At 35.5% G+C, this 22,068-nt stretch overlaps 1 long non-coding RNA gene across 1 annotated transcript in view; it reads left to right on the top strand.

Annotated features, from left to right (window-relative positions):
- The first annotated feature begins 6,909 nt into the window (after window positions 1–6,909).
- The window catches only part of LOC109246425 (uncharacterized), a 39,028-nt gene continuing 23,869 nt past the window's right edge, over window positions 6,910–22,068 (top strand). The window contains exon 1 of the long non-coding RNA XR_002071350.2: window positions 6,910–7,010. This is a non-coding gene — a long non-coding RNA (uncharacterized LOC109246425). The remainder of the gene's footprint in view (window positions 7,011–22,068) is intronic.

Genomic DNA, 22,068 nt, shown 5'->3' with positions numbered 1-22,068 from the left:
AAGTCCTTTTACCTGGGATACAGCTCGTGTTGACTCACTTGTGTCACTATTTTTAGATTTCTTCTTTGGGTATTCCAATTATGTATATGTTGAATCCTCTTTACCTGTACTTCTTGTCTTTTTCTCTTACATGTTAAACTATCATGATTTACTTTTTCTTTGTCTTTTTCACATTGGTTATCGCCTTCCATTATTGTGTTTTTAATATTATTCATTCTCTTATGTTTCTTCCACTTTTGTCTTCATTTATGTGTTTTGTTTGTTTAATCTTTTTCTGGGCTTTTTAGTTCACAAACATCTCATCCTTAAACACCCATAATATTTTTTTATAGGGATGATTAATTTGTTAATTTGGAGGACTATAACTAATGGAATATTTTGTGATAATTTTTATATGTCCCATCTTATTTTTTTGTATGTGTATGGCTTTTATTTATTTTACTTTTGTTTCATATTTTTATTTCTGCATTTCTGTAGCATTTTTGTATAGATCCTGTGCTGATCTATTAGGTTCACTATTCACCCTTAAAGGAAGTAAAATTTTCCTGGACTTGGTACTGATAGAAAATGTGTGTGATGGAGGAGTTGTCATTATATTTCAGACTAACTGGTATTATTTTAAGATCCTTGGGCTTGTGGGGAATTCATATAGCAATTACTTCTCACCAGCGTCGGGACTGTTGACAATGTAAGGTCTTTCTTCTGCTTTGTTGGTTCAGAGGCAGACAGCTTCCTGAAAATATAGCTTGTCTGTGCAATAAAATTTTTAGCTCCACCCTATTTCCATCTTCCCCCCATGTGCGTACCACTGTCTTGCTGTTAAAAACAAAGGCTTTAGCAATCGTGACTTAGGTTATGCTCTTTTAAAAAATTATTTTTACTGTTTGTTTTTTTCCTGATTCTAACTGCCATGATTTCTTCTACCCGATTCTTTGTGTGTGCCCTTGCTTGATTCCCATTGTATGAACAGCTCCTACAACTATCCTGTGGTTCTACATTTTATGTTGACCATTTTTGCCAAAAGTGGGATTTTAATTACATTTGCAATTTTCATTCTTAGGAAGAAAAGAAGGAAATGCCCACTTTATTCCACATTATTAAGTTGAACATCCTTTGTATTACTTTTTGGGATATTTTGTAATTTCTTAACTTTTCCAAAAAAAAAAAAAAAAATGAAGGCATGGTCCTTGAGATTTCAGCCTTCATCATTTGTTTTATTTTGATCCGGTTCAAGATGTCCAGTTACTTAACAGAACTTCTTCCGAGCAATTCTAATACCTCACATTTAAATTGTTTAGAGATAAATTTATCCTCTTCTCTCACTATACCATGTTTTTCTAGAATTATGAAAACTTCCTATCAGCAGACTTCAAACATTACCACTGTGTTTTACTCTTCTACATGTTCCTTACCCCACACCTGTGTAATTAGTCACCAACTTCTTTTTTTTTTTAACGTTTATTTATTTTTGAGACAGAGAGAGACAGAGCATGAATGGGGGAGGGTCAGAGAGAGAGGGAGACACAGAATCTGAAACAGGCTGCAGGCTCTGAGTGGTCAGCACAGAGACCGACCTGGGGCTCGAACTCACGGACCACGTGATCATGACCTGAGATGAAGTCATATGCTTAAACGACTGAGCCACCCAGGTGCCCCAGTCACCAGATGCTTTAATGACTACAACATTAATTACACCCTACCATGTGAATGAGACAGTATGTAGGTACTGGATAGTAATGCCCTTGGACTTGAGTTACGGATATTTCTGCCTTGAGCCCTTAAGCTTTTGAGAACCCTGTGTGTCATATATCCATATTCAGAATTACTTTAAAACTCCTAGGCGTCCAGAGTTCAGCCCTGGCACAGATATTTTTGTGACTCTAAGAAATGCTTCTTAACATATCCTACCCTATTTCCTTGGGAGGAAAAGTGTACTAAAGTCCCCAAATTTGGTGGACTGTGCCCCTCTTATGTTGAATATGGACACTCCTTTGGAGTATGGGGAGGATTTGAGCAGTGAAATCTTAAGAATGAAAAATACAAATTATTTTAAGTTGTCATATTTTTTTCCTCATCATGAATGCAATAAATTTTAATACTATTTTTTTCCCGGTAGTGCTGAGCAATCATTTTTTTCTACTTCTTATTATTTATAATTCATGGTTTGGGAGGTACTCTTAAGTTAACACATTATTTATCACAGTTGGACATAGGGAATAAAGAACCTTTTATAATATTAAATAATTCATATTACTCCTAAGTGAGTATACTTACAGGTCTAGCTATAACATATGAAGCCAATTCTTTATATTAGCAACTAGATGAAGGTTGATCCCTAGAATTTCAAATAGTCTTATTTTTATAAAAATACTTTATAAGGATAAATAAAACGGAATTACATGGTTTTCAAAATTAAATGAAAATCTCTAGCTTTATTAAAATTATCAATTTTAAAATTTGATGTTAACTAATTATAGTATTTTATGTTTTTTGAATATTTTAAAAGAAAAACTAACATTTCTGAAATTATATGTGAGAAATACCTTCACTTTTTTATATTTGTTTTCATATGTAATTTTGACAAAATACATTTGAATTGTGAAAACTATGTTTACATTCTTAACCATTTAGATCATTGATGTCAATAGGAGACAAATAATGTAAAAAGGAGATATTGACCAACATAATTCTTGTTGAGATAAAGGCAACAAAGATAAATTTATTTGAAGAAACATATACTAGTTTATAAATTATACTAAATATTTTTTACTTTAATTACTCATCTAATTGCTGACCCACTAACAAATTATGCAGATATGTACAATAATAAGTAAATTTAATAAACTTTTTTAAGTTTTGCTCAATTTTATCATATAAAAACATATCTATGTTTTTATAAACATATATAACTTTGTTTTAGAAACCTAAAGTTATAAAAGCATAAATTTAATATTTTTTCAGTTTTTTTTGTTTAAAGGTAAATATGTCAAGGTAAAAGGATAGAAAGTATATTAAATCTCCATTTGAGAGTGTAATCTATTAACTTTTATATTCTCAGGCCCTACAAATAAACAAGAAGATTCTGGTTGTGATCCTTTCATTTCCATCTCTATGGTATTCACTGAATTTGCCTTTGAAAGAGTTTCTAATTCCAGTGGAGACATGATGCTTTGTTAGTATTTGAAATCCTTACAGTTGTCTTACACAGAAGTACTTAATAAATAATTGAGAATTAGGCTGAATTGAGTTGAAAGAAAAAATAAATAAGAGGAAGAAAGATATTGTCCATGAAGAGAACTAAGTAGATGGGTTTGGGGGAGGGAAAGGACACTGCCACTAAGGACGGTCATTTAAAGTCTCTTACATCTGTTGGAATTGTGTTGGAAATCATTCCACATAATTTCCTGAAATACAAAGTACCTGGCTCATGTTTCACATTACGATATAGCTCTTTTTAAAACCAGAAAAGATACAGGAGAAAACATTATGTGTGAATCCAGTAAGTCTTATTTGTTATGGGACTCTTGAGAAGACAGTTGGAAAGAATTCTTACCCTTAGATGCTTTTGTTCACAATTGGAAATCTGATCAGTGTCTTGCTTCTGTGCTATAGGCTCACTTAAATGATTTTTAAAAATCTGTGTGTGGTTTTACATTCACACTATGTACCAAGTTTTCTTTCCTACATACGTAACATTAAATGAAATAAATATACTGGGAAAATCCAGAGGAGCCTTGAGAAAATCTAGCAGTTGTCATTACCATGGATGGGAAAACAAAACACTGGCTAGTTTGTGAGACTAGAGTTTTGCAAATCCTTTTCTGAGTGATTCTTTTTACTGTTGGAAATATTTGTGTATATATATAATATATATATATCTCCACATATAAATATATATATATACACACATAGAATATATATACACATAAGGAGAAAATTTTATATATAGAATTGTGTGTATATAATATATATTATGGATAATATGTATTATATATCTATACATACATATATATAATATACATACATATATATTATATATATGTTATATATATATAACATATATATATGAGTTTGGAGCTTGCTGTGTTGAAAAGAAAGCTTTGAAAGTATTACAGACTGTGTGCCATTGCTCAGATGACACGAAGAAAAATCATTTTTCCATCTCTTAAGACAACCACATAACTACTTTTGATTAGTTTCTCACTTTTCAGGTGAAGATCAAAGATTAACTCAATATTTTGAAATATTACAGGTTAAGGCTTGGGGGGAAAATTTTGCTTCCAAATCTTTAAAAAACAATATAAGAGCTTAGGGGAGTAAAAAATACAAACCAGAGAGTAAATTTTTAAAAATGTAATGTAACTATAGCTATTTTTGCTCAGGAAGGACAGTAGGTTACATGCGTGACCGTTGGCTTTAACTTTTTTTTAACTATATCTATGATGTCTATATTATTTTCCAGGGTTATTAAAAATAATTACATTTGATAAAATGACTTCCTATTTAGTTTGCTGCTTTGTGTGTTCTTCAACTGTCTAGTCTATGTGCTTAAAGATGTAGTTGCTAAGGGGAACCAACTAAGAATTGTTAACTGACAAGTAACTAAGTAGATACTTCAAATAGATGCTGTTTTTATTTTAATTTTATTTTTTAAAATGTTTATTATTTTTGAGAGTGAGAAAGAGTGCAAGTTGGGGAAGGGCAGAGAGATAGAAGAGAACAGAGGATCTGAAGCGGGCTCCGTTCAGACAGCACAGAGCCCGATGTGGGGCTTGAACTCAAACTGTGAGATTATGACCTGAGCCAAAGTCGGACACTTAACCAAGTGAGCTATGTAGGTGCCCCATGATGTGTTTTTAAAGGCCATCATGGAGGATGGAGGACAGAGGGAGATCAAAGTTTTGATGTGGACTTCTTTGTGGATTTTTTCAGTTAAGTAGGTATTTCCTAATTGGTAGAATTACTATAGATGCATGCAACAGATTTTATATAGGTCTCATCTATTATCCTTTTCTTTACTGTCCTGCCTCAAAATTTTAGGAAGGGGGTTTGAGAGTTCGTCAGTGGGCTGGTGGAATGAATAGGAAAAATTTCATACAGGGAGTAAATGAGCTGGCAGCTTAGATAATGTACTAGGAACTTTTAGTTGGAAATCCCAAAATGGATCATTCAATAGCTGGAGACTTTTGCCTCTAAATTAAGTTTGGTATAAGTGATCATTCTTAGTAATAGCCATAGATTAGAAAGGAAATATACCTTGTAGAATTTATAGGTTTCACATGTGTGTGTGTGTATGTGTTTAACGTTTATTTTATTCTATAAAATTATCTACTTTTGTGGAATACATTACTTCCACGCTTATTTCTAATAGGAAACTTGAAATTCATGCATGACCATTTTTCTCAAGACTCAATTGCTCCAAAAAATAAAGGTTCAGCTTAGAGTTGTTTTATACTAGCTCCTATTAGGTAATTGTTTTACCTGGATTGCTATGCCCCATGACCCAGTTCCAGTGGCAAGTTTTTAGTCCCTTCCTCTTAAAAAGGAAGTAATGAGAGGCTCTCTCTCATCCTTAACCCAAATGATCTAAGGCTTCGACAAAGAAGAAGCCCAAATTCACCTTTTGGCCTCACCTTTTGATTTAATTTCGATTCTACTGACTCTACTTCTGGCCTAGATTATTAAAGTCCTCTCTGATTTTCCTTCTGACCTCTTTGCTGACCTGCTGATGTCAATTTAAAATGCCCAAGGAGTGTTTTTAGCTTAGGCTTCCCTATTTTCCATGCCAAACTTGGTAATAAAAGTCCTATGTGCATATGACCAAAAGGAAATGTGTAAATTAGTAGAGAAACTCTGTGTTAAAGCAGATTGAATCTGTGAATCCTTCAAATTTCTAAGAGGCATCAATTAGATAGAAGTTAAATTCCTGCATGTTTCTTCAGCAAATTAAGTCACAGGTACAAACTTGCACTTAATTGATTCATTGCATTCCTAAATATTTATTGTGTACATACTGTGTGATGTGCATTGTTCTAGATCCTGAGTGTATGAAACAATCAAAACCTCTGCCTACATGAAATCTATCCTCTAGTGGGTGGAATATGTAGTGAACAATTTTTTGTCTCCTTACTTGGTAGTGGTGCTTAGTAGGCATGAAGAGCCTGTACCGACAAGATCTGGTTAGGAAAAGCAAACTTCAAATAATACAGGCCATTACCATTATTTTTTTAAAGGTTGATGTCCCTACTGTTCGCTGAAGCCTGCCACCTCCAGTCTGACAACTCGGGAAACATATTATTTTCCCTTTTATTTTATTTTGAAATTATTTTATCATAAAAGCTTCCTCTATCTCAGTTATCCAAAAATTGTGATTCGTCAATTAAGGAAGTATCTCAAAGAACAACATAGGAGGACCTCAAGAATCTTCCTGGTATAGTCTTATGGCAAATGCTGTCTCATTTTTCCATAAAGTACAGTCTCCCAGTAGTCAGTGAAGTTGAATTGACCCCAAAGTGGCATCAGACATTTGATGTAATGATTTGGAAGAGAAGAATTAGGAGGGTGGAATTACTGAGGCATAGCTTAACAATGGTAGTGATAAACCATACTGAACTGGTTAAAACATTTCAACTGCTGGAACAGCAAAACAAATGGTGCTTAAGAGCATAAGAGAAAATCAGAGTTTCTCCATAAGGTCATTCAGTTTCTTTTATAGTCTCTGTTTGCTTTCTTCCCATAAACTTATTTATATCTGTAGAGGAAAAAACAAATATGTTTATTTTTATTCAAGCTCTTTAAGCCCTTATGAGCTTGCCTAGAGCAGCTAAGTCAGTTCTATTTGTACGTCTGTGGTAAAGGTCTGATATATTTTCTCTGGCTGTATTTTTCTTTTACTGTGTTTCCCTGGAAAGATTCACTCTTTGAAGAATTTATCTCCCACTGATTGGTTCTCTGGCTGACTGCTGTTGCCTGCTCTGAAGTTGACCTCATGATTTGCAATGCATTCTGAGGTGAGTGAGTCACTTCATTGGCAATAGTCATGCAACTGTGAAATCTCTGTGGTGGTTTCCCTGGCCATTTCTGCCAATTCAAAATTCCAGAGACACTACAATACTGACTTCAGTCATCACACCCAAAGAAAGGGAGGCTGGTCAGGGCTTCTGTATATGTTTATGCAGGAAGGTGGAAAGACTCTTGCAGAGACTGGTCCACTTGCAAATTTTCAAAGCGGCCTGACGCTGCCCCTCCTTCTCTTTAGTATCCTGTGCATTTCTCAAAGAATGGACAGAGTAGAACTAGTCTTATCTCCATCTTGAAGACCCACTGACATTCTCTTGGGATCTAGGCATCACAAGTGGTCGGTCTTTCTCAACCTCTCTCTGTCTGTTTTTTAACACTCTCGAGAATAATGTAAATCCCCTGTCAGAGGAAGGCCAGCCCTTAAAAATCACTGCCATTGATCAGGAGCTCCTTGAGAGTTAGCATTGTTGAATTATACATTGTTGAAGAATGGTTCAGGGCACTTAGTGGGTACTTAATATTTGTTGATGTACTGAATAAATGAGAAACAGTTGCTATGTTGCAGTTTTAAATGAGTACAGCTGTACAAAGTGTGCCAGATTTGAGCTAAAAGAATGTGGTTGGCATGCCGTTCACACTGGTAGTCTTGGTTTGGGATTTTGTGTCATCTGAAGGACAGTCTCTACTGAAGAAAAACTTTGTAGCAGAACTAGACTGCTGTTACAAGTGAGAATATCCTGCTGCGTCTAGACATTTTATATGTGGAAGGAGAGTGCTTCCTTTGCATGTCTGAGCTATAAAGCTCACTATCTCTGTCTCCAAACTGTTGTAAATGCTTTTAAGAGCATAGTACGGAATGGTCCCAAAGAGAGCCAGGGCTATTTGTTTGGAAGCTGCAATACCAGTTTTCCAAATAAACAACAGATTCACAAATTCTCTGTCCTTGAAAATGTTCCCATTTCTGCTTTGAAGGGATGTATCAGGTCTAACCCATAAGAAACAAGAGATTTGTGAACAACACCTTGGGAATAAAGGAAAGAAATGCTTTCCAATGCCGAAATGTATGAACAGTCTTCACTTTTGAGCTACAGAGTGCGTCATGCTGAAATTCAGTAATCACGCTGAAAATGGGTTGCATATGGGAGTATATTTTTTCCAGAGCAATCTATTGCTTCCCCCAAAATGACTCCAGAAGTGACATAGGCTTCTGTTACTTCCTTTTGAAATGTCCTATCCTCTTTGTCCTGTGCTCAACTTCTAGCTCCGCTCCTCAAAACCAAGGTGTTAGTGCTATTATAAACCTACTAACTGCAGAGACAATTGGTGACATCCACCTTTGTGATGTGATAATCCTTTGATGACATGGGATGTTGCTGTTCAGGAAAGGGTCCCTGAGGGTGAAAGTGTAGTAGACTCAGGACATGGTAAGTAGTATGTCTCCAGATACCACTTACCAGAGCTTCATTATTAGAAAAGTTTGAAGCCTTGTCAATCTGTGCATCACTTGTAAAGTCAGGAACCATGAAGGCCAGTTGAAAATCTGTAATCTCCTTTTAGGAGGAAAGGCAGTTGATTAAGAAGTAGATCAACCCAACATTTTATTTGGGATGAATTTTGCTGTTGGCTTTTTTTTTTTTTTTTTTTTTGGCACAGACAGCAGTGTCTTTTGGTCAACTCATAGCCCAAGTAGAAATTCACAGAATCATATTTTGCATTTTTGTTGAGGATTAATTTTCTGGCATATCTGTCATCTCTGACCAAGATTTGCTGCTGTCTTCCTCCCCAGTTTCAACTCCATTTGGAAGCAGAGGTTTGATCTCCCTTTTATTAGGAAGATATTAAGTGATTTCTCAGCCACACAGAAAAGCTGTGCTGATTGCAGAAAATAGAATTGCTGACCCTAGTTTTTTTTTCTTTTTTCTTCTCAAGACAAAATGGTGCTTCTTGGATGCAGATTTCATTTTTGTGTCATAAGTGTTAGTACAATAGGTGTCCTCACTTATATTTGAGAGAAACTACTTTTCAGGCCAATGTTTAAAAGTACAACAGCCAGAGGTAGTTATAATTCTAGTCCTTCCAATATTGTAGAGGTAAATAATTAATCTTTTCTCCCTTTCCCCCTTCCCACACTCCTCTACTTATTGAACACTATGTATTAGATACTAATCAATGAGCTCTATACTAATTAATCCTTGCAACAATGCTTTGCTGTAGGTAGTGTAAATTTCTTTCTTTTTTTTCCACATAATAAAACTGAAGCATTGAGAACTTAAGAAAACTGTAAGGGGTTAAATAGCAGCAAGTAATGATATCACGTAAGCAGTCTGATTTTGGAAACCATACTCTTGACACTATAGAAGTTCTTATAGATGTAGATTCATCAGATAAGGGATTTGCAAATATCATCTCCACCCCCCTATCAGAATCTTTCAAACAGTAGTAGCTTTAAATTTTGAAAAAGTCCGAATTATCATTTTTTTTAAATTTTTTTTAAACATTTATTTATTTTTGAAAGCCAGAGAGAGAGCGCGAAGGGGGAAAGGGGCAGAGACAGAGGGAGACACAGAATCCGAAGTAGGCTCCGGGCTCTGAGCCGTCAGCCCAGAGCCCGACGCGGGGCTCGAACTCACGGACCGCGAGATCAAAGACCTGAGCCAAAGTGGGCTGCTTAACCGACTGAGCCACCCAGGCGCCCCCGAATTATCATTTTTTAATTGTATTTTGGTTTTTGGAATTCTATATATATAACAAATCTTTCATCAATCCAAGGTCACAAAAGTTTTCTTCTATTTTTTCTAGAAGTTGTATAGTTTTAGGTTTGAAAGTTAGCTCTGTCACTCATTTTAAATTAATTAATTATATGTTGGAGGGACTCATCAAAATGTATTTTCATTTTTTAATATAGATATTGAGTTGCTCAAGCATGATTTGTTGAAAGGACTATTCTGTCTCCACAGAATTGCCTTTTCAGTGTGGTCAAAAGTCATTTGTCTGTGTATATAAATGAGTGTATTTCTGGATTCTCTGCTATGTTCAATTGATCTATTTGGCTATTTTGGTGCCAATGCCACACTATCTTTTTTTATTGTAGCTTTATAGTAAGTCTTGAAGTCAGATTATTTTAATCCTCCAATTTAGTTCTTTTTTTCTTTTTTTTTCAAAGTTGTTTTGACTACTCTAGATACTTTACATTTCCAAATGAATATTTCTAAGTGTCTGCTAGGGCTTTATGGATTCTATAGGTATTTGAGGAGAATTGACATTTGAACAAGATTGAGTACTTTAAATTATGAATAAGGTTTCTCTTATTTAGAACTTATAAAATTTCTCCTAGCAATGTTTTACAGCTTTAGTATTTAGGTCTTGTACACCTTTTGTCCAATTTATCCCTAAATAGCTTGATGTTCTTATGGATAATATCTTTAAAAAATTTTAATGTTACATGGTTCATTGTTAGCGTATAAAAATATGGTGGATTTTGATATTGTATCTGTAAGCTCTCTTAAATTCACTTATTTGTTCCAGTGGCTTTTTATAGATTACATTGGATTCTTTTACAAAGATGATCATGTCATACACAAATAAGTATAGATAACTTCAACACAACTTGACCTGATTGTCATTTATAGGATACTATATCCCAAAAAAGCATAAAACAAATGCTCTTAGAGCACACTTGAAACCTTTATCTAGAAAGACAGATTCTGGACGGGCCATAAAATAAGTCTAAATAAATAGAAAAGTTGTTCAATCACAGTGTGCTATTTGACCACAGTGGAATTAAATTAGAAATAAAAAAAGCAAGTATTTCTCTAAAATTTGAAGATTTTTTTTGGTCATTATTTCTTCAAATATTTTCAGTCTTGTTTCTCACTTCTCCTTTGGGGACTCCAATTATATTACATTAGGCTGCTTGAAATTTTCCCAAGTTTACTGGTGATTTTGTCTTTTTTTTATGTCTTTATTTTATTTTGAGAGAGAAACAGAGTTCGAGTGGAGGGAGGGGCAGAGAGAGAGTGAGACACAGAATCTGAAGCAGTCTCCAGGCTCTGAGCTGTCAGCACGGAGCCCGACGTAGGGTTCGAACTCACAGACTGTGAGATCATGACCTGAGCTGAAGTCAGATGCTTAACCGACTGAGCCACCTAGGTGCCCCGAGGTTTTCAATTCATAAATTTTTTTCTATGTGTTTTTCAAATTGGATAGGTTGTATTGTCTTCAAGTTTACTATTTTTTTCTTCTGTAATGATTAATCTGCTATTAATCCTATCCAATGGATTTTTCTTTAAGGCATTATAGTATTCATCTGTAGAAGTTTGGGACTCTGTATTTTCCTTATCCTTACTTAACTGTTTGAATATAAAAAATAAGCTATAATTACTGTTTTAATGTTTTTTGTCCAATAATTCTATCATCTGTGTCAATTTTAGGTTGGTTTGGATCATTTAAAATCCGCCCCCCTCCATCATTGGTCATCTTATTTCTTCTTTCATTCCTGTTAATCTTTAATTGGGTGTTACATATTGTGAGTTTAATCTATTTAAGTGTTATATCTTTTTGTACTTTTAGATACCTCAAGCTTTGTTCTGACAGACAGTTAAGTTACTTGGAAATTTTTATTTTAGTTCAGTTTTTGGTCTTGTTAGGTACGAATGAGGCAGCATTGAATCTAGGGCTAATTATCCTACACTACAGAGGCAAGACCCTTGTAAATACTCTTAACTATACTTGTGGAGAAGCCACTTTCCTCAATGTTATGTAAGTATCAAATACTATTCCTTTTAATCCTTTTGGATGATTGTTTTTCCAGAGTTGATGCACCATCATTACTCCACCGAATACCTAAGTGGAGCTTTTAATAGATCTCCAGTGTTCTGCATACAGCTATCTCCTCTCTGATACTGTGTTCTGTGATTCTAGCCATCTTGGTCTCTCTGGACTTTCAGCAATATCGATTTACATAAGAGATCCCAGGGTCATAACTGTACCATAGCCTGGAAATTCACTCAAGATATTGAGCTGGGCTCATCTTGCTTGTTTCCCGTGTCTCAGGGATCACTAACCTATGCTGCCTGGTATCCAGTGTCTTGAAAACCATTGTTTCAAACATTTTGTCTTGTTTCTTTGAATGTTTCAGGAAGAAGAGTAAATCCAGAAATAAAGAAATTAATTTGATTTTAGAAAATAACAAGAGTGTGCATTTCTTACTGTATGCATTCATCAATATCAGAGCTACTGCATAAGGAAAAGATCTCTTTTGAATTTTATTTCCTTGAGCCTACAACCTTTATATCTGTGTACATTTATTCTTCCAAAAGAGCTGGTTTGTTGCTTTCTGCTTTCAAATCTAAAACATTCATTATCTCTTAAAGGAACTGACAAGTCTTATTCGCCTATTAGTAGTTAAATTAGTGTCTTTCAAATTTGCTCAGATAGTTAAACCACCACCTTAGCTTTTTGTGGAATGTAATCAAAGACAAATACGTTTCATTTCATTTCATTTTATACACTACAGAATTTTTTTTACTTGCAAAAATATAATCATTACATGTACACACGTTCCACATCTCAAGTAATAACACTAATTTAATCATCCATTTTTCTATTCAACATGTGCTTATTGATTACGTATTGTGGTACATGCATGATCTTGGATATAATCTTCATTACTATTCATAATTATTGTTAACAATGTATTTAGGTCAATCAAAATCTGAGCTGAGACATCTATTATAATGATTATTTAATAATAGAATTGTGCCTGTGAAACTCTTCGGTACCTTTAGATACAAGGCAATCTAACCTGAATTCTCCTCTCAGATATTTATAGTGTTGAAATCTTAAGGAATGATAAGAAAACTCTAGAATATCAACACTGAAGCTCATTACTTCCAAGAATATTGCTGAAAAAAAAATATCAACATTAAGAGTTGTTGATTATATTTCAAATCATATTTTTAGCTGTATGATATTTTGTGGTAAAATATTTAGTGTGTGGATATTAATTATATCAACTATCATGCAAATTGAGAAAAATCCTATAGTTTTTCTAAAATTTTCTAAAAGTGATCATCACTTTAGTCGTTGTCTTCTTCTCTTCCTCCTTCTCCTCTTATTTCTCCTCCCTCCTCCTCCTCCTCCTCCTCCTCTTCTTCTTCTTCTTCTTCTTCTTCTTCTTAAGTAATGGATACTCTAGTTCGAAGAACACCCACAATTGGAAATGGAAATTGATAAATTTTTTTTTAATGTTTTAAATGTTCTTTAAATTTATTTTTGAGAGAGAGACAGAACGCAAGTGGGAGAGGGGCAGAGAGAGAGGGAGACACAGAATCCAAAGCAGGCTCCAGGCTCTGAGCTGTAAGTACAGAGCCTGACACGGGGCTTGAACCCATGAACAATGAGATCATGACCTGAGCCAAAGTCCAATGCTTAACTGACTGAGCCACCCAGGTGCCCTGATAAAATCTTTTGAAGGTCATTTTGGCAGTCTGAATCATGAATGTCTTAAACATACTCATATCTTTTGATAGTATCTTAAAAAATTGTCAATGAGTTTACAGAGTTGACCTTTATGAATATTCAGCACAAAGCTTCTTATAATAAGAAAAATTAGAAACAACTTAAACGTTGAAAAAATGGATTTAAAAATAAATTGTGATACATAGAAATAAAAGGCACAACATAAGGACCACAGTCAATGATATTATAATAATGATGTAACAGGACAAGTCGTAGCTAACTTGTGGTGAGCATAGCATAATATATAAATTTGTCAAGTGACTAAGTTTTATGCCTGAAACTAACATAACATTGGGGGTCACCTATATTCAAATAAGAAAGAACAGATTGTGATACAATAATATAAGGAAATACCCTACAATTATTTTAAAAGATACTTCTCAAAATAAAGATTATCATATTAGCTTGAGTAAAAAAAAAATCACATTCCAGACTGTATGCATTATATGACCCCTTTGTACATGTGTTTGTGTGTGTTTGCATTTGTGTGAGTGTTGCATGAAGCAACACATGTATATAAAGACCCAAGGATGCATATGGCAAATACTAGCAGTTTTTTTTTTTTTAATTTAGGTTCGGTTTTTGATGATTTTTATTTCTTTTCTTTTTCTTTGTTTATATCGTAATATTGTAATAGTGTCAGGCTTCCTGACTTGCAAGGTTACCCTGAAACATTCTCATGTCACCTCTGTGACTGGGAACTGAAAATAAGAACACACAGGAAAGCAAGGAGGAAAGGAAGGTCTTCTCAGCTGAACCATGGTTGGTAGAGCCAACATCATAGCCATGCCTCCTCATCAATCAAATATTAGTCCTGACACAGCCCTGCTGTAACATCCACTAACCTAAAAGATTAAACCAACAGTTGTTCAATGCCTGCTCTGGGTCATTGATCCTGACTTTTCACCTCTACCTAGGCCCCTATGGCTTCAGCTTTTCCCTCGATTTTTTTCTTCCTCTTCTCTTGCTCTCATGTCTCTGCTTTGACTCCTCTTACTACCACCTAGCAGATGCTTTTTTTTTTTTTTTTTACCTATAAACATCATACTTTCAAAGAGATAGGATCTGATGGACTTTATTAACCATTATCCTAAATAGAGGGCCCCGTTCCCTGTTCCAATCAGCCATGGCCATTGACATGTGCCACAGAGCATAGGAGCTCTGTGGAGAAGATTCCTTTTATGACATAGTAGCCACTTAGAGGCCTCTCTGAAAACCTCATTATAGGCTTCTCAGTGTAGTGATTAAAAATAAATAAATAAGAACAAGGAAAGGGGCAGCCCATTACATAGTTCGAGAGAGTTCTCATGATGAGAATGTTTTTCTTTATGTTGAGCTGAAATCTGCCTCTATATATCTTCTTCCCCCCCTTTTGTTTTTCTCATATTTCACTCTAACTGTTCTTTCCAAACATTTGGGAAGAAATATTTATTGCTCAAATGACAAAGTTTCTAACCTCTCATTAATTGAATACTCTGTTCTGTGGCAGGGGCAGGGTCCAGTTTATCCATATGCCATTAAAATGTGACTTCCAGAAATAAACACCATAGACAGATGTGATCTACTTACCTGTAAATTGCAGATGATGTAAGACTTTCCAGCAGCCAAGTCAGGCTCCTGGTTTCTATCAAAATGTTCTCTAACCAGGTTTCTCTCATTTGACACTCACACAATGGATTTATTGTCCTGTGGATGCATGAATTTGCATCTTTTAGATTTCACCTACTGTATCTTCAAAAAGTGTTGTACAGTTTACAAGCACTTTCATAGACATTATCTCATTTAATCCTCCTAACATGTTGATATTGGCTCAAAGCTCCTGCTTGGTTCTATAAGATCATTTCCAGTTGCCAATCTTTCCTATGTTCACTGTGAACACTGATCTTTTCCACGTAACAACTGAGGTAAGTGGAATACATTGCCCCTTATAGCATTACAGAGAAACTGTGTGGAGCTATGAACTAGGAAAGGCAGGATGTACAGTGTTTGGGGGCATAATCGTTGCAAGGATAAACATCATTATGTAACTGGGAGAAGACAGAGTAGGAATCAATAAAACAATATTTTCTCCTGAATGTTCACAAATATGCTCTTCTCTTAGTGTCAAGAGAAGCAGCAAATGCAGGGACGGGACTTTCCTCAGACGTTTATAAAGTCATGAGTCAGATACAATACATGGCATTTGACTAAACTCTTGTACTTCTTTGTTTACCTGTGTCCTAGTCTTTCCAAGTTCTGTCATCACATCTTGATTCTTTCTTACCATGCAAATATGAAAGCTTTGTGGTTCAAGGTGGTGCTCTCCATTCAGTGGGCTGCTACCTGGTTGGCATGATTCGCTTGAGAGTCATTCTGTCCATAGCATTGCTCACTCAGTCATTATCATCTCTGCCTCATTCCATTGTCTCTACTCTCTATATAAGGAAAGTACTCTGTCTTGTTTGTTTCCCTGACATATTTTCACTGTCTTAGATCATAGAGGAGATGCAGGATTTTTTTTCCTCTTTATAATCATCCAAATGCTACCCAGCTATAGACTATAGTTACAGATCTATTATTTTATTAAAATAAATTGGTAAATATCCAGTTTTGAGCAGAGCATTCTCATGTTGACTGTCCTAATAGCTACAAAAATTTACCAAATTTGAATCAAGTAAATCATGTGATATCTACGATTCATTTTCTGTGTGTAAATGTCAAATAGGAACAGAAGCATAGCTGGATTCCAAAAATTTTTCCTAAACATTGAAAAAAAATGATTTTTAATTTTTTTTAAATTGAGTATGGCTGGTAATCTTATGGAAGTTATTTGAAATCCCTCATAGCTCCTAATAATTTAAATGAGATTATGTGTTGGGTTAAGATAGTCTTATAGGTAGCTGTGAATGTCTGTGTGTATACATCCATGACACTGTGTCTTTGAGGGGGTGGTGTACATTGGAGAGACAGAGTATGAGGAGAAGCACTCCTACCAAATCTTCCCCTCCATTTGGTATTAGTTCAACACTATTAAATGTAAGCACAAACAAAAAATATCAAGAACTACTTGCTATTAGTGACAAAACACTTGGGAAAATATAAGGGCATTCATATGAAAGCATTTTCTGACCAATCCTTTTTCTCCACAGTTGCCAGTTGGGTATGGCTTGCTTTTAGCATAATTCATGAATGCATAACAAAGTATAGTTTTTAGAAGTTGGAAACCAGTTGCTGGTGAGTCTGCTGCAATGGGTCATTTTATAACTATTTCTACTGTCTGGAGCTGATAGAGATATTTTGTCCAACCACCCCATACTTACTTGCTTCATCAACTGTATTTCTTTTTACCTGAGTAGACCCTTGCCCTATGTACCAAATAATAGTCATTATTTATCTCATTTATCCCACATCAGTAGTCTTTACAGTAGATATTTTTATGTCCATTTGACCAGTGGAGTAAGACAACTTCCAAGAGCTGAATAGTTTGCTATAGGTCATTCAGCCAGGAAGTGGTAGACACAAGATGACAGTTCTATTTGTCTGCATACTCCCTACTTGGCTGCACCTAGAATGCTTCTCCAGTCTCTCTTGGATCCTTCCCTGTCCTCTTTACCCTGTGACTCATAAAGTAGATGACCTAATCTACGTGTTGCTTCTCAATAATTACTTTAACACAACACAGTATGTAATGATCGGTATTTCCAATAAAATTAAAGAGTTAATAGCAAAGTATATGTTCCAACCCATCTTCTCCTGAGAACTTAGTGAATTGTATTCCAGAAGAAGCTCTCAAATAACTACTTAGCCTTCTTGTCACCTGTCTGCATGCACACAAGAGAGCAAATCCATACCTGTATCAAGTTTCTTAGTCCTATGTTAGAGAAAACACCTCTGCCTGGTGTTTAAACACATTTCACCTTCAGGTGCTTTATGCAAGAGCCCACATTTATGCATTTATTCAGATAATCAGCATTCAGAGAAGACCCACTAGGCCCTCCCCAGGGTTCTCTCTGAGGAGAACTGAGAACTGGTGGCTCTATATGAGTACCTGTAGGTGTTAATCTAGTCTTCTTCAACAGTCTGAAGAGGATCTAGCTTCATTCAAAGCTTGGTGGTGCTGTTCCTGAATAATTAATGCCCATGCTATTTGAATTTAATTTGAAGCCATTATATTGTGCTGGTGACAAAACAGTGAACAAGATTAGTATCCTGGACCTCCCTGAGTTTACCATGCTTTGGCAAATGGATATGAGGATACTTGTTGCTCTTTTTCTCCATCCAGGCCAGAGCTGAATGCCAACTTCAGCTCTATATCCATTTGCCTTTTCATGTTACATTATGTGAGAAAGGAAGTGTACAACCTAACCTTGTCTTAAACCTCTTCAGGATCATCTCTGCATCCTTGAGGTTAGTCATACCCTCTTTTATTCTCTAACCCAACAACTTCCTATTTTCATTAAAAAATAAGAATGAATAGAGCAATATTTGGAAAGAACATCTTTGCTTAGAAGATCTTACCAAATGGCACTGCCGGTTTGTCTACTTAAGGTTTTATCTTCTTGGGGCGCCTGGGTGGCTCAGTTAAGCGTCCGACTTCAGCTCAGGTCACCATCTCACGGTCCGTGAGATGGGCTGATGGCTCAGAGCCTGGAGCCTGCTTCTGATTCTGTGTCTCCCTCTCTCTCTGCCCCTCCCCCATTCATGCTCTGTCTCTCTCTGTCTCAAAAATAAATCAACGTTAAAAAAAAAATTAAAAAAAAAGGTTTTATCTTCTTAGAGGCTCTAATTCTAGAAAGTCTAATATTTGCTTCTATTTGCACTTTGATTTACACATTTTTTTAACAACTATTTATGGGGCTTGGGCTCTCCTTGAGGGACCATGCCGACTACCAAGAATACCCACCTGAGAGCACCCATCACCACTGCAGCCTTTACCCAGAGGCTTTCTGAATAGAAGTCAGATTTTAAAATATCTCTTATTGTAAATGTTTCTTTTCTCCCCTTTACTTTGGTGAAGGTGAGATAATTTTTGCTTCTGTGATTTAATAAAAAGCTTTTAAATACCTCTACAGTTGAAACACTTTGTTTATAAACAAAGGGAAAATGGATTGAAGTAACTTACTATGTCCATCTGAAAACAATTTGTACTACTACTGGAATTTATTGAAAATGTAGATGAATCAAACAAGCTAGATTAGTTATTAACAAACTATAGGAGAAAAATGGATAAAACAATGAAATTTGTCTTAAAACATGGATATAATTTGAAGATTCATAAAACAAAGCAAATCCTAGGGTGTTCTTCAAGTGAGGCCATATGAAGGAAACTGACTCATCAATGAAATTCTTATAAGGGGATAAAATGAGTATTCTAATTCCTTTGGAAAATTAGATACTTACATAAGAAGGCCTACCTGAAAGATTTGCTTCCTCATTGTGAGATAACAGAAAATATATGTATTGGTCTCTGCTCTCCAGTTCCTGACATAAATCTTCTAAAGCTCTTGTAAATTCCTAAGAATAAGGAGCATCTCTTGTTTTAACATGTGATCTTTGACCTTGTCCCTAACAGAGAGCTCCTAAAACCCTTGTAAATTCCTAAATGATAAGAGCACTAGGATAATCTTTTGTTCTAACCAGGTGATGCTGGATGGGCTGTTGGATGCAGACTGGTCATCAGAAAGACCAAGCCATGATTAGAACCTTGCAATTTTCAACTCTTCCCCTCACTTCCAGCTTCTGCACAGAGTGTAGAAGAGTTGGAAATGAAATTAAGGAAGCCTCCATAAAATCCCAAAAGTATGGGGTCCAGGAAGATTGTGAGTTAGTGAACATATCCATATACTGGCAGACTGACATGTCCCTTCTCCACTGGAACAGAAGCCCCCATACTCGAAACCCTCCCAGACCTTATGCTATGTATCTCTTCATCTCACTCTTTATCTGTTTCCTTTATCATATCCGTTAATAAACTGGTAAACATAAGTGAGAGTTTCTTCAAGTTCTGTGAGCCACTCCAGGAAATTAACCAAATCTGAGGGGAGGTCATGGTAGCCTCTATTTTATAGCCTAATTGGACAGAAGTTGTGGGCAACCTGGGACCTATTAAGTGTGATTGGCATCTGAAGTGGGGAGCTGTGTTCTGGGACTGAGCTCTTAATCTGTGGGATCAAATGCTATTTCTAGGTAGATAGTGTCAGAATTGAATTAAATTGTATGATACCCAGCTGATGTCACAGAATTGCTTGGTGTGGGGAAAATGCACACATCTGGTGTCAGAAGTGTTGGGAGTGTGGTAGTAGTGTAAGAGCAAAGGGTTTACAAAAGGAAAAAAAGTGGGATTCTCTACTCACCTATCAAATTATTAAACATGCAATAGCATGTTATCACAAATAGTAGGAAGCTAGCAAGTATCTATTAAACATATTTGAAATCAACTGCTCTGGAGCATATTAAAGAATCAGACTACATTAAAAATATTTAAAGTCTATTTTAGTATTGAAGAATAGTATAAAGCTCAGTAAACATGTTTAAACTAACTTGTTGGGGATAACTTTTCCTATATGTGTTCAAAAGTGAATCCACTTTTACTCTTGTTATTCAAACACAGGTGAGACATGGTCTTTTGGTGACAAATCTGGATCTAAGAAACTCATTTTGCAACATATATAAATTTTGCAGTATATACAAAAATTGAATCATTCTGTTGTACATTTGAAACTAATATAATGTTATGTTAGTTATACCTCTGTCAAAAAAAGAAACTCAAATAGAAAAAATGAATTAAGTATTTTATATATTTAATAAACAACTACATATCTCTGTTTTGCCTGGTAATTGTCTTCCTGATTTCTTTTCAGGATAAAAACAACAAAAGAGTAGGAATGAAAACAACCACTTTACTCGGAAATTTGTTACTGAACACACATTTTCTATTAGGCCTCTTCTAGGCTTTGTAAAGATCTTTACAAAGATTCTGTTTTGTCCTTAAGCCATTTGTGCTGTAAAATAATTCATCAAAATCATGATTGATTTATTCCTTCATAGGACAAGTCTTCATTAAACACTACTAAGTGTAAGGCTTACAGCTAAGGTGGTACTAATGAACCAAACAGGAATTGTTTTTGCCTTCATGGAGTGCAGTCCAATGGAGTTCACAGACATTCATCACAGTATCAAGGTAGCACATGTGGACTCATCACACAGAATCTAAAAGTTCAATGAAGAGAAGCATATGGTCCTTTTAAAGTATGAAAACTGGAGGATAGTACTCAAGAAAGCCAGAGAATTGTTCATCTGAAATCTAAAATGTGTGTAGAAGTAAGTAGGAGTGCATAGGGAAATAAGAGAAAACTGTGTATTCCTACCACAAGAACTAGTGTTAGGGTTGACTTGTGTCTCCCCAAAAGATGTGTTGAAGTCCCAGCCCCCATTCCTTCAGAATGTAATCTTAACTTGGAAATATGGTCATTGCCAATGTAATTAATTAAATTGAGGCCATAGTGGAGTAGATTGGGTCCTTAACCCAATATGACTGGTGTCCTTATAAAAAGAGTAAAAGTCACAGAAAGAGAAGATGGCTCCATGAAGACTGACCCAGAGAGTGAAGTCATCCTGCTACCAGCCAAGGGTCATCTGGTGCTGCCAGAGGAAGGAACTAGGAATAGCATAGCCCTGACAGCACCTTGACTTTAGACTTCTAATATCCAGAATTATGAGACAATGTATTTCTATAGTTTTAAGCCACCTAGTTGGTGGGTCTTCATTACAGCAACCTTAGGAAATGAAAATACCCAGCATTTATAAAAGTCTGTGGCAATGAAAAAGATTCCAAAATCAAAGGACCAGAAGATATCCAGGTTGGATTGTACTATGTGGGAGAGATAGGGTTGCTGGATATAATACCAGAACTAGTTTGAATTTCAGATAGACAACAAATACTTTTTTTTGTATAAGTATGCCTCATCTAAAAATCTGCTAAAATTATTTGTTTCCTGAAATTCAAATTTATTTGAGCACGCTATGTAGTTTTACTGGCTAAATTTTACAACCCATGACTCATGGTAGAAGGTGATGGGAAGGAGGAATGGAGAGGCTACTCCATGGCAGATTGAGTTTATAGGGACGTGGAAATGGTGACAGCAGTTATAGACAGCCCTGCAGCAATTTAGCTATAAAAGGTATAAGGCGGATGCTGCAGGAGCTGGGGTAGAAATGGAGGAATGAAGGGTTGAGTGAGGATACATTTTTTTTCATATTTCTGTTTTTGAAATGGGAGAGATTTGTGTATATTTAATAGATGTCTTAGTCCCTGCCATCCTCTGACCTAAGTACCTCTCAAAGGCCCCACATCTTCATCCCATCACATTTGGCATTAGGATTTCACCATAGGAATTTTGTGGGGCACTTGGACATTCAGACCACAGCAACAACGAACTGATAGAATCCAGCTGAGAGTTTGATTACACAAAGGGAAAAAAGGGATAACAAATATTTATAGCTCATGAGAAGATAAAAAATGGTGGATCCAAAGAGGTTAATCTTAGGTAA

This window comes from Panthera pardus, unplaced genomic scaffold (assembly GCF_024362965.1).
Source record: "Panthera pardus isolate Hobbes unplaced genomic scaffold, ASM2436296v1 HiC_scaffold_2, whole genome shotgun sequence".
NCBI lineage: Eukaryota > Metazoa > Chordata > Mammalia > Carnivora > Felidae > Panthera > Panthera pardus.
Note: the sequence above shows the minus strand (reverse complement) of the source record. Positions and strands in the feature narration are given on the sequence as shown.